This window comes from Gadus chalcogrammus, chromosome 12, assembly GCF_026213295.1.
Source record: "Gadus chalcogrammus isolate NIFS_2021 chromosome 12, NIFS_Gcha_1.0, whole genome shotgun sequence".
Classification (NCBI taxonomy): domain Eukaryota; kingdom Metazoa; phylum Chordata; class Actinopteri; order Gadiformes; family Gadidae; genus Gadus; species Gadus chalcogrammus.
The window spans coordinates 13,133,009-13,145,508 of NC_079423.1; positions in this window are offsets into that span (position 1 = coordinate 13,133,009).

Consider the following 12,500-nt stretch of genomic DNA (forward strand, 5'->3'; position numbering starts at 1 on the left):
TGGGTGTTAGCCTCATAGGCTTAAGGTTCAGGATTTGATCCCTCATCTAGCATACTTAGAGGCAATCGCATCTGAATTTAATGATGTAACCCCAACCAGCTGCTTAAAGGTTTAATGGGTATTATCTCCCTCTCAATTGAAACAATAATCAATCACGTATTATGATGACGTTGTGAAGTAGCTAGCAGTTCTTTTTTTCACCATCATTGCCGGTGAAAATCGATCTGACGTGTATGAAGTCATGTTCACGTATAAGGTAATTGAATAAATTATTCACGCTAGTTGAGAAGACTACCAAATCAGCTGTAGCTATCGTAATGCGGCAACTGCATAGCTAGTGCTGGAATCAGTTTGATATCAATCGTACAAAAATCTCTGGGTTTGCACGTGGGCGGTAACATTTGGGATAATGTTAGTTCACAACTGAACAAAATATAAACCAAGGTATTATAGTGTATATATGTATTATTTATCCTGATACCTGCCTGACTTTTCTCTGTTTTCTCAGCTACATTTAACATCTCTGGCTTAATTTATTCACAGGGGTAAACATTGACAAGCATCATTAATAACCAATTAGCACTGACGCAAACATGGCTACATACTCACACATGTTTGTTCACGTATGACCATAGCAATAGAATGCCTTGTGTTCTAAATAAATGGTGTGTGACACCGTTGACAGTGTTTTTGACTATGTTTTAGTATATTTATACTGTGACAAATACCAACATCCATCCTGGCAAGACCAACACCTTGGCCCAGCTCTTATGAACTGGGCCTAGCCCTTATCAACCAATACCTGGCCTTGTTATGGTCAACCAATCCCTGGTCTAAATATGGTGACTATGGAACTTGTACTTGGACTAACTGTTCTATAATCTGCAATGGAACCAATAATCCTTTTATCACTCAGCAACCTTGAATTTGCTTTTTCAACATTTCTTAACCTTCAGAATGAGTATGGGTCTTTTTCTTCTGTTTTGATTAACACTATAGTACTAAATGACTCGAAGCAAATCAAGACCGAAAAATATCCTTTACATTATTTATTGTTCAACCAATTCTACTCTTGCTTCAAGTAATAACTTGAATGAACGTGTGAAGTTTGACGTATGAACGTAGATCACTTGAAGCGAGTGCAGAACTGCTTCAAACAACAACTTACACGTGTCAGACAACCACACGAAAAGCTGCTAAGAAGCTCACGGACTGAAAAAGTTTGAACGGCGTTACACTTCAGTCCTGTGTAAAGCTGCCGCAAGAGTTGTTTCGCACTGCTGGAGATGATGAAGAGTTTCAAGAGTGAAGTTGTTTAGTCTGCCGTGAATACACCATGTCAAAATGTTGATTTAGTTCTTATTTTTAATATAATATAATATACATACAACCTTTGGCGTCCACTTTTGTTTAAAGAGTCAAAAATGTCACTGCGGGAATCGTAATGCCATGCTGTACAATTTGAGCTCCACCAATTAGCTGTGTAACGTGTTTGTATGAAAGAGCAGGGGGTGGGCAACGGAGGTCTTTTCACTAGCTGGTAAATGCCCTGGGTGTAGCAACGGTTAGCTTAAACACGTGTAATCATCTCCAGCAGTGACATACACTCCGAGATAGCGCAGTGGTCCATTGTGGTCAATTGTTATTTACCACACAGCTAGGGAGCGAACACAGTTGTTATGTGTTTTCCGATGCTAATACGCCTCATCCCAATCCTGGCTGTGCTTTGTTAATAACAAATAAAAGACCATTTGTCAAAGGTCGCTACTGGGAAAAAAGAGAGAAAAATAAATAGTTAATTTCTTCTCCCCAATGAATTGGGACCTATTGACACGAATGAACAATGAAAACAACATAGGAAAACAATTGCACACAAACAGCCATCCACCCACACACATGTAAACCCACACACATACGCACACACACACAGACAACCTCACACAACCACACACACACATGCACGCCCAGACAACCTCACACAACCACACACACACACACACACACACACACACACACACACACACACACACACACACACACACACATGCACACACACTTGCAAGCACACACAACCACACATAACCACACCCCCCCCCCCCACCCACACACAAAAACAAACACACACACACACACACACACACACACACACACACACACACACACACACACACACACACACACACACACACACACACACACACAGACGCACACACACGCAATCCCGTGAGCACAGTGACAGCAGGATAAGTAGTATCAGCAGTAGGTAGGCCTACCTTGAACACCACAAGCAGACTCAGATCCTCACCTAGTCAGCGTTGCGCTGTCTAATATGTTTATCATTAATTTAAGCCTTGGGGGACGTTTGTTCTTGAATTAATTAGTCCTGAGCTTGGCAAATTAGTGTAGAAAAAAATAACACAATTAATTTACCGATGTGCTGCGACCTTTCCTTTACGCCCTTTCAACAGGGGGGGTTATAAAGCGTTCAATGAGGGGCTGCTTGCTGTGTCCTATGCCCACTATTTCCTCTTAGGTTTACTGACTAAACTCACCTTTGGCCCTCCCCGTGGGAATGAATGGGCTTATGATTCTGCACTTTCTTCTCCGGAAATCATGACATGCACAGTGTGACATTATCTGACATGAGCGTTCTCTGAAACCCCCAGGTTTATAAAGAATGAGGGAAGAAGCCGAGAGAACAGGGAGGCAGGAATCAATACAGTCCTGTTTAGCGGTTCCCGGAGGACACAACATATTTAGACGGCTAGTTTCTACAGACAGGATGTTTGCGTTGCGTCATCATTTTGTGCTAAAAATGATGGTGTGCAGGGTTACATATTGTTGGATCCCCATTCGTCTCCCTTGTCTCGTCTTTTCCCGGGCCTAATTCCCAGGATGAAGAAGGGAAAGAAAGCCAAACATTTAAAAAATGGATGTATAACGATCATGTGCAAGAACACCGGAGGACCTATCAGAATTCTATTGATTGCATTTGTCATCAATCATGTTACAATAAATCCCACATTCACCAGGACGTTCCGGTTACATTGGCGATAGCAATATGATTCACTGTTGCTGTCACGATTAATATCTCCCCTCAGTGAAATGAGTTGGCATGAGACTGCAAAAACGTTCCAACTTTGTCACCGGTGACTTCAATTTAGTGAAATTCTGCAAATAACAAAAAAAGAAAGCGATGAGAAACGAAAAAAAAAAGAAAAAAAGGACAAGCGTGGGCGAAAAGGAGTGTGACTAATGCGTACTCAGTGGCAGGGAGAGAAACCTAAAGGGATGGCTACACCGATGTAGAGCAGCGCCAAGACTGGGGCTGAGGAGCAGGGTGCCGTCGGCCATGCCGGAGCCAGGGGCAGCTGGAGGAGTAATGAGACAATCAGCTGGAATCACCCAGAGAGCCGGGTCCGTGCAACGACGAGGAACTTGCAGACTGTGTGTCCAGCAGCTTCAAGATCCACCTAGGAAATAAGGCCCGTGGTACGCTACGCAATTTTTGGGGTGTGATTCACGCATGTACATGAACAAACAAACCCCAAAAAACAGCATACAGGCGTCATATGAAAGGCATGCATGTGACATGCATGAAACGGCCTCACTCTTCATGTTGAAGAGTCACTCTTTTTTTTGTTTGTGTGTGTGTGTGTGTGGTCTGACCAAGTGTCCTTATGCACACACTTATCTCTGGGCATCACCACGTTATTGTTTACTTGTATGGCTGCAAACATTATGGTAGACACATCTGTGCTTTTAAGGGTACATTTACACAACTGTTTTAGCAGGTAAACATCAGCCAGCCAGCAGTCGTGATAGTCATCAATTTGTTCAAATCCTCAAGCACCTCTTCTGATCCAACCATCAACCACCCCCCCCCCCCCCCCCTGTTCCAGACCCCTCTCTATTTGCTGCTTTGTTTGTGTCTTGCCTTTTAATCAAAAGTTGTCGTCGAGTATCCAGAACCTATTTAATGGAAACCAAAGTTATTTTCCATTTTGTCAAAAAGTTCTGCTGGTTGTCAAGGCCTCCTGAATGTCCCTCTACAGAGAGAGAGAGAGAGAGAAAGAGAGAGAGACAGAGAGAGAGACACCACCAGCCCATCAAGGACAACTCCACATCCCACTATAAATGTGGCCACTGCCTGCCAGTGATTTCCTAACCAACCAGTTTTTTCCCATTGTTAAGTCCAACCACCAACTCTCTCTTTAAGTGGGGCTCCAGCCCTGCTCTTTGAGATGTCCTCGTTTCATCTGCTACGTAGGTTATGCCTCATCTATGGGCTAGCGAGCTAACACAGCCTCCGCCTCCCCTCCCCACCTGCTGCATTACAGAGATGACTTGGCCCGACAAGACACTTTCCCTGCTAGCAGCAGGACCTCTGGCCTCGTGTTCACAAGTGGACTCTTCTTTAGTCTGCAGGTTATTATAGACCATCTAATCAAACAGTTCATCCTTGACCTCAACCGGATTTATGATATTTTTCCATTCTTCTTCTTTTTTTTTTACAACCCATGACCCCAAAACCATTTTTCTCTGTGGGTGTGTGAATACTGGGGTCTTTCTCCTCCACAACTTCACGATATATATAGAAATATATATATATATTACCGTCAGCTCATAAGAAGATTCACTCCCCTCCCCTCCCGATAAGCAATTCACAGGGACTGCGACCTTGAAGGGAGTGGTCGCGTAATGATGGATAAATGGGATTTCTCGCCTCACACTTCAAACTACGTTTAATGGTCATGTTTAAATGCATTAGGAATATATAACACTTACACCTTGCTAGTTTTACCGGGCTTTCTGATTAACACCTGGCCATATAGGGGGTTTATTGGGACTATAGGGGAACCTATGGAAATTATATTTCAGCGAGGATATTTCAACAAGAGACAAACGGGGGAGAGAAAATAATAAATGATGAGATGAGATCAGAGCGTAATTATGTTACATTTAATAGCTGCTTAACCTGAACGCCACTTTAGCTTGAATGCCCCTCTCAGATTCATTTTTCAGTGGTCATGATGGAGTTTTTTTTCTTCCTTTTTTCAACTTGGCCTTAAAACGTTATTTCCCCCCCCCCCCCCAAAAAAATAATAAAATAAAACCAGCTGCTGCCACAGTCGCCTCTCAAAAGATTGTCAAGGGGTGCAGGAAAAAAAAGTGCGACCACACCAGAGACTTAGCGTGGTGGCGGCGCGCGAATGTGAGACACATTTGATGTGGTTATCGTAATTAATCAACACACAGAGCTAACTCTAAGTGCTCGCTGAGACCCTCAACAGAAAGCCATCGCCCAGCTCAGCGGCGGCACAGCAACGCAAAACAGCCAGCCGCTAACATCAGCGAGACCGTTCGAGATTATGTTCAACATTAACTACAACAAAAAATGACTTCCACTCGGATGACCCCATGTAGCTTAACATGATCACTGCCATTAATCCACATCAACCTGCCGCTCGCTGTCAGCATGCCTTTTGTTCTCGCTAGACATGTTTTAGCTGTGCGATTGGAGGTAAGTTGCTGCGATTGGCAGCCTGGTTCATTAAGAGCAAATGCCTATTCTGACTAGAGCCCTGAATGATATTGGGTTGAGACAGGTACATTTGTCTGTTGAAATACACACTTTTGTACTGTGTGTGTGTGTGAGTGTGTGTGTGTGTGTGTGTGTGTGTGTGTGTGTGTGTGTGTGTGTGTGTGTGTGTGTGTGTGTGTGTGTGTGTGTGTGTGTGTGTGTGTGTGTGTGTGTGTGTGTGTGCGTGCGTGCGTGCGTGCGTGCGTGTGTGTGTGTGTGGATAGGTGTGTGTTTCTGTGCCTGTTTGGACAGGTGTGCGTGGGAGGATGTGTGTTGATATGTGTGTGTCCGTACTATGGATCCATGTGTGATCAGCATAGCTGAGAATACAGAGAAAAGTCAATGCAGGTATAATGATGAATAACATATATATACCGTATAATAACCAGTCTTTCATTTTGTGTAGTTGTGTACTAACATTATCCCATATGTTCCATATTTGTGTGTGTGCGTGTGTGTGTGTGTAGTTGTGCATGTATATTTCCTTTAGTGCCAGGAGTGAATACACTTATGTGTTCGTACAAATGTGTGCAGTTATGTGCGCCTTTGCGGTTATGTGACTGTGTGTGTGTGTGAGTGAACAAATCTGTATTTCATTGGGTCACTACTTTGACAATGGTCTGGATCTCAGGACTGAATGACCATTGTGTGACTGTGTGTGTGTGTGTGTGTGTGTGTGTGTGTGTGTGTGTGTGTGTGTGTGTGTGTGTGTGTGTGTGTGTATGCGCAGCTGGGAGTGTATTAAATAAATCATCAAGGCTAGCCACGTTTATAGGCATCTCATATCAGTATGAGTCCGTCTCTAAAGCCATGTTCCCCCCTTCCGCTGCAGAAAACATCAGAGCTCTGTCGAGGCTTTTGAGTGAAAGGTCACCCCTCGCCGCTTCATATTTGATCAGAACTTTTCCCTTCCCATGCCTCCGGTTTATCCGCAGACGGACCAATGGAGTGCTTCCATGGATTATTTAAATTTTCTTAACGGGGCGCTTGCGTGCTCACGGTCGACGCCGTGGTTGCGGCGTGGGCAAAATGCCTTTTTGGTAGAAGTCAACACAGGGAACTAACAAAGACCATTGATGGGCCGTTGCCTCGGGAAAACAGAAAGAAAAGGCGGCACAGGGGAAGAATCCTAATAGCGCCCGAGCGGTGAAGTCCGGCCGAGCGGTTGTGCGTGCGTGGGTTTGATCCCTCCACCTCCACGCCACGCGAGCGCTCGGGGCGATCGCGCGCCGAATTCACGCCCGTCCGACTTTGGATCGGCAGCCACGTCCGTCTGTTGACTCGGGGAAAAAAAATGAAAACAAGCCAGCACTCCAAACATGGCTATCAGCTTTCCCTCAGCCGCTGTCTGTCAATGTCATCCCGGATCAACAATGCAGAAAGCCCTTCCTGGTGCGCCTCTCCCCATCTCTGCCCCTCCAACGCCTCCCCTCTGTTTTCTCCTCCAGTCTCTGTCTCTTTATGACACACACACACGCACACACACACACACACACACACACACACACACACACACACACACACACACACACACACACACACACACACACACACACACACACACACACACACACACACACGCACACACACACACACACACACACCCACCCACCATGTCCTACCCGGCAACAACACAAATAAACATAGTGCTCACAAGAGCATGCTCCTACGAGTTGTGTATACGGTTGCACGGGCATATTGTCAAGGGCGGACTGTGAACTCAGGCGCGGTGTAAGTTGACTTATATATTTATTTGTGAAACGGGGCTTAGCGATCAATAGGAATGGCCGCTGCTGTGGAGGAGGGCCAGGATGTCAGCACACACCTTGGGGGCCGACCGTCACACACACAAACAGACACACATACGATCTACACACACACACACGCACACATGTACGTACAACATACACACTCTCCGCACGCATATGTCCAAGCCTTAAAGGGTGAGGGGGGTTTTGATCAAAATTGAGTCACGTTTAAAGTTTTTACGCAACAAACTTTGGGTTTGTCTGGGAGATTCATATCAAACTGACGACAGCCAGTGGGTCAGCACAACATTCATTTCCCCGTTATATTCACAATGCTGCTTTTGAAGTGCAGGAGGGGGAATGTGTTTCAGATTAGCCTCTCTGCAGGCAACCCCTGCCAGCATAACAAGCACCGCCGGGACGGGAAATATATCTCTGCAGCCATTTACAGAAAGACATGGCACTTGAAAAGACAACACTTAATTTATTTTGGCTCTACCTCAGGAGACTCACCTCCTCTGACGACTCCCTGATATTTGATCCAAACTTTGTTACTGGGCTGAGCAAAAAAAATAAAAATACCTTTCGCTTTTGATATCAAAATTTGTAATAATTGGTTCTGACCTTACGGTGTGTGTTGCCAACGTTTGTGTGGTTGTGGATCGCAGCCAAGAAGTAGTTTGAAGATATCCTTGCATTGGTTTATTTTTCAGGCTTTAGGATTAACTTATGTTAATTTATGCACACTTCGTTCAGGGACGAACATAAAATACTAAAGACAGAAAGTAATATAAAATGAAATATATAAGTTGGTTTTTTAAAGCATGGGGATTTAGGCACAAAGAAATATAGTTTGTTTAATAATATCTTATTCATATTAATTAAGGAATGAAAAAGGGGAAAACAAGGAAGAAAATAGGTTCACGTCATTCCCCTATACTGTTCCGTTATTCATTTGTTCCCATATTGTTCCAATAGTATTACCTATGTCCCTGGTTTTTGTAAAGGCCATCTGCTATTCACCTGCAAATAATAACTTTTATATAACGATGAAGTCATCCTGACATTATCCCTAAATCCATTCTCTTTTTCCTGTGATTTCCCTTGAATGAATTGGCAGTTGTTAGAAGGACAAAACACAGTGAAATGTATTCAACAAAATGACCATGGGTTTGAGCAAAAGTTTTTTACCACTCAGTTCGAGCTTCTACCAAAACCATTGTCAAAAGTTAGAACTGAAACACACATCTCGTCTTTGTAAAAAGCAGCAAGAAGTTTGTCAGTTTAAATTTGCATCGTCGGAAATCAGTGACTTGCAACAGACAAACTTTGTTATTTTGGCTTTATTTTTTTCCCTTGCTGTTGCCTCCTTTCAACGCCTACTCCCATGGCAGTGACTAGTTCTTGTCACTGCCATTTCCCAATCATTTAATTGTTCAGAATGACCCTGTGTATACTGTGAATTTGATAATTACCACACTTTGACGTTGACACACACACAAACACACCCACACACACACACACACACACACACACACACACACAAACGCAAACACGAATACAGGCCCAATCTCCAAGGCCGATACGGTGGGTTTACCACGGTGGTCAAAGCTGTCCAAACAGCCCATAATAAACACGGTGCAGGTTTCATTTGGATATACCTCGTCCTCAGCGAGGTACAGCAGGCATCACTCCCAGCCTCCAACACACCTCCTTCCCAGTAAAATCACCAGCTTGAGTTGGAGTCGACCTTTAACACCTTCATTGCACTCCCCTTCAAAAAGGAAGCATGAAGAGAGACGACAGAGAGACAGCGAGAGAGAGAGAGAGAGAGAGAGAGAGAGAGAGAGAGAGAGGGAGATAAATCCGCAGATGTCCCCGTCCCCCCCACACGCACACACACACACAAAAGGAAGAAAGAGGTAAAAAAAAAAAGAGAATCGACGATACTCTCAACTTCATTTTTTTTTGCGTGGACCACCTGGCATTCTTTGGACCATCTCCACCGTGGAGAAGAGACTTCCCTGGAGCTAGTGTCGGGTGATGCTACGCCGCGTGAACCCCCCTCCCCGGCCCCTTCCCTCCCCTTGGTTTGACAGGAGAGGAACAGCATGTTATTTTACACTTAATTGCAACTGTCAGCGGGTAACTTCAGCTCTGGATGAAACGTCATGTGTGACATGCTTACCAAAATATCTCTCCTCCCCTCTCCTCTCTTTCTCGTCTTTTTTTGGTGATGGACATCTGTAAGTGCCAATAAACATAGTGTGTGTGTGTGTGTCTGTGTGTGTGTGTGTGTGTGTGTGTGTGTGTGTGTGTGTGTGTGTGTGTGTGTGTGTGTGTGTGTGTGTGTGTGTGTGTGTGTGTGTGTGTGTGCGTGTGCAGGGGGTCATGGTCCCAGATGTTGACATTTTGAGACTAGGATACAAGGCTTCGCCACTGCCACCTTTGGAAAAAGACAACAAGAAAGGAAAAAGACGAGAACACTGGACACAGAATTTATTGCTAGTGCTGATGGGGTGGGTGGGGGGAGGGGGGGGGGTGGGTGTTGGTAGGTGTGAAGCCTGTTGTAGTTGTTAATGGTATGCCACCATCCAGGGAAGAGAGGTCAGAGGGAACCAGTGCACAAGGGGAGCTTACTGCATCATAGACAACATGCAGCCCCTTCACAAAGCCAGCCAGTAATGGGGGTGTATGTCATCACTTGGGATTGTGTGGAATAAATTCACTGGTGGCCAGTATGCCCATAGCCAGGCCTGGTCAGAGCGAAAAGAAGAAAAAAGGAAAAATAAAAGAAAACACACACACACACACAAGAAATGAGGCTCAGTGAATCCATAAATAAATTGTGCTTGCTGGTCTTTTTTCTCTCTCTCCTTTCATCAACCGCTGTGTTATGCACATCTTGCCTTTGAGGAAAAGGAGGAATAGCTGAGTAAAAAAAAAAGCAGAATAAAGGAGTGTGTGTGTGTGTGTGTGTGTGTGTGTGTGTGTGTGTGTGTGTGTGTGTGTGTGTGTGTGTGTGTGTGTGTGTGTGTGTGTGTGAGTGTTTTTGTGTGTTTGGGTGTGCTGTCCAAACTTATTCCCTCCACTACCACATCATTAACTGGCAGAGCAAAATGGAGGAACATAGTGTAAGGAACTTAGGCAATGTTCCTGTGTAAACAGCATGTCAAAACCTGAGCAAAACCGATGGACTGTTGGACAATACATGATTGAAAACCCGCACAAGAATGTCAGTAAGTCGGCAGTCGGTCACTATGGTCAAAATACCAAGGGCATTCACTCATTAACACTGACATAGGACCGCAAAAAAGAAGGGCAAAAGCTAGCGAAACAAAATAACGTCCTCATTACCGGTTGGGGCTGGGCAGCGGGTATCATTTGTGGTTTCCTCCATTTTTTTGAAATTATTTTTGCTTTGACAGTGACGACTCAAAGTGACCATGAACCCCTCGTGTCGTGTGTTATGTGTAGGCGGAGGTCTTCATTTGACTGCTTAAGCATTTTTAACAAGGAAGCCCCATCTGTATGATTTCACTCATTAGGGCCCGAACTTTCCTTTGGAGACGGACCCGTTGGAGAGAGGGAGGGAGAGAGAGGGAGAGAGAGAGAGAGAGAGAGAGAGAGAGAGAGAGAGAGAGAGAGAGAGAGAGAGAGAGAGAGAGAGAGAGAGAGAGAGAGAGACTGGCCAGAGCCATGTTGGAATATCTGCCTCAGCGAGACTGAGGAAACATAATCCCACACAAGAGACACAGGAACAGGAGGGAAAATTTAAAGCCAGATGAACCAGCAGAAAATAGTATGATGAGAATTGACCGCTCTTCTCTTTAACCCTCCCTCCACCTCCCCTCCTTCCTCTCGTCTATTTTTCCTATAAATTGCCTCTGAAAACATTATAACTAATTGATACACCGGCACAAAGGCCTATGGGCAGGAGACATAAAAGGCTCTCCTAATTGCACAATAGGAAGGTTGCAGCATTTCATTGGAGGAGAATCCAGCTTTTTCTACAAATATCTCAGCAACTCAATCACCGAAACACTTGCATTCCCATCCCAAAACCCCCGTAAAAACAGAAAATGAAAAGTCAAAAGCAGGCTTGAAAATACCTCGCGATACCTTCACACCAACAGACCCGCCAGGGTCAAAGAATCCAGCAGGTGTAAGGCCCTCGTCAAGTGGCAAAACATAAATTATTAGTGCTTTGCAAAGGTGGTCCTGCTGTCTTAAGGGCAGCTCTGCTATAAATACGTTCAACTTAAACTGCAGTGCATCAGCCCCCCCCCCCCCCCCCCCCCCCCCCCACCCACCCACCCACACTAGCAGTCAGCAATGCACAATAAAAAGGAAATGCCTCAGGGCTTTCCTGTTACTTTGGCATTAAATAGACAGGATGTCCAAGTCTCCGGACACAATACTGACACAGTTTACTCTCTCTCTCTCCATCTCTCTCTCAATATATATATATATATATATATATATATATATATATGTATAGTGGTAGTATAGTGGGTGGATGGATCGTGATCTTTTGACTGGCGTTATTCTCTGGCTGCTGCTCCCGACGGAGGCAGCGAGCGTTGAGCTGTGTGGGGCGATCACAGCTTCCTACCGCACACCAGGAGGACTAGAGGCCATCTGGCTCCCATTCAAAGCCATCTCTCTCTGTTGAGACAGGGCGTCTCTACCACCGGCCTCGCCAACAGCAGACAAGTGTTAATAACGCAAACCCTGTCCAGGACATGCAGGCACCACTGCAGCCCTGAGACACCGGCTCAGAGACAGCGTGTCACCTGATCCAGCATATATTCAATATGTCTATGGTGTAGGCATGGACGACGACTTTTTGGTTGTTTGTCCGTTTTTACTTTTTAGTGGGGAAGGGGGGGTGGGGGAGGGGGGGGGGGGGGGGTTATCAAGGATGCCGACAGTTGGACTGTGGACATCAGGGATCGAACCCAGTGCCTTTCAGCTCAAAAACCCCCTCACCATTTTTAATTATTTGTGGGGTTGACATGGTTGTGATTTTATCGTTTGATTACAATTCACCCAACCGACGCGTAAAGTGAAGACTGGTGGTTGTGTAAAGTGCCAGTGATCCCCCTGTTTCTGCGCACATGAAAAGTTTCCCACCTCGCCACCAGTGTGCCTCGGTGGAGACGTCA